Below are 1148 nucleotides of genomic sequence, written 5' to 3'. Positions count from 1 at the left end.
AACTATATTACAAAGTCATAGTAATCAAAAAATCATGGAACTGGCATAAAAACAGACATATAGATCAATGGAACAAAATAGAGAGCCCAGAAATAAGCCCACAACTTTATGGTCAATTAATATTTGACAAGAAGGTAAAAACATATACTGGTTTAAAAATAATCTGTTCAATTAATGGTGTTGGTAAAAGTAGACAGATACATAAAAAAAAATTAAAACTAGATCACCTTCTTCCATCATACATAAGAATAAACTCAAAATGTATTAAAGACTTAAGTGTTAGGCTCGAAAACTTAAAAATCCTAGAAGAAAATTTAGGCAATAAAATCTTAAACATTTCTCATTGCAATATATTTTTTGATATATTTCCTTGGGCAAGGGAAAGAAAAGAAAAAATAAACAGGACTGCATCAAACTAAAAAGCTTTTGCACAGCAAAGGAAACAATCAACAAGATATAAAGACAACCCACTGAATGGGAGAATATATTTGCCAATGATACATCTGATAAGCCATTAAAATCTAAAATTTTTAAAGAATTTATAAATCAAAACACCAAAACAAAACAAAACAAAACAAACAATCCACCCTGCTGGCGTTACTCACTGGTTGAGTGTTGACCTATGAACCGGAAGGTCACGTCTTGATTCCCATCAGGGCACATGCCTGAGTTGCAGGCCCAATCCCCAGTGTGGGGTGTGCAGGAGACAGCTGATCAATGATTCTCTTTCATCACTGATGTTGCTATCTTTCTCTCTTCCTCTCCCTTCTTCTCTGAAATCAATAAAAATATATTTATTTAAAAAAGAAAAAACAAACAACCCAAATAATAATTGGGTAAAGGACCTGAAAAGACACTTCTGTAAAGACAACATACACCCAGAAATCAACCCAAGCCATTATGCTCAATTAATATTTGACAAAGGGGACAAGAGCAAACAATGTACTTAAGACAGGCTCTTCAATTAATGGTGTTGGGAAAATTAAGCAGATACATGCAAAAAAATGAAACTAGAACACCAACTTACACCATACACAAAAATAAACTCAAAATGGATAAAGGACTTAAATGTAGGACAACAAGCTATAAAAATCTTAGAAGAAGCCATAGGCAGCAAAATAACAGACATTTGTCATAGCAATATCTTT

This window comes from Myotis brandtii, unplaced genomic scaffold, assembly GCF_000412655.1.
Source record: "Myotis brandtii unplaced genomic scaffold, ASM41265v1 scaffold780, whole genome shotgun sequence".
Classification (NCBI taxonomy): Eukaryota; Metazoa; Chordata; class Mammalia; order Chiroptera; family Vespertilionidae; genus Myotis; species Myotis brandtii.
The sequence above is the reverse complement of the archived record's forward strand: the minus strand, read 5'-3'. Positions refer to the sequence as shown.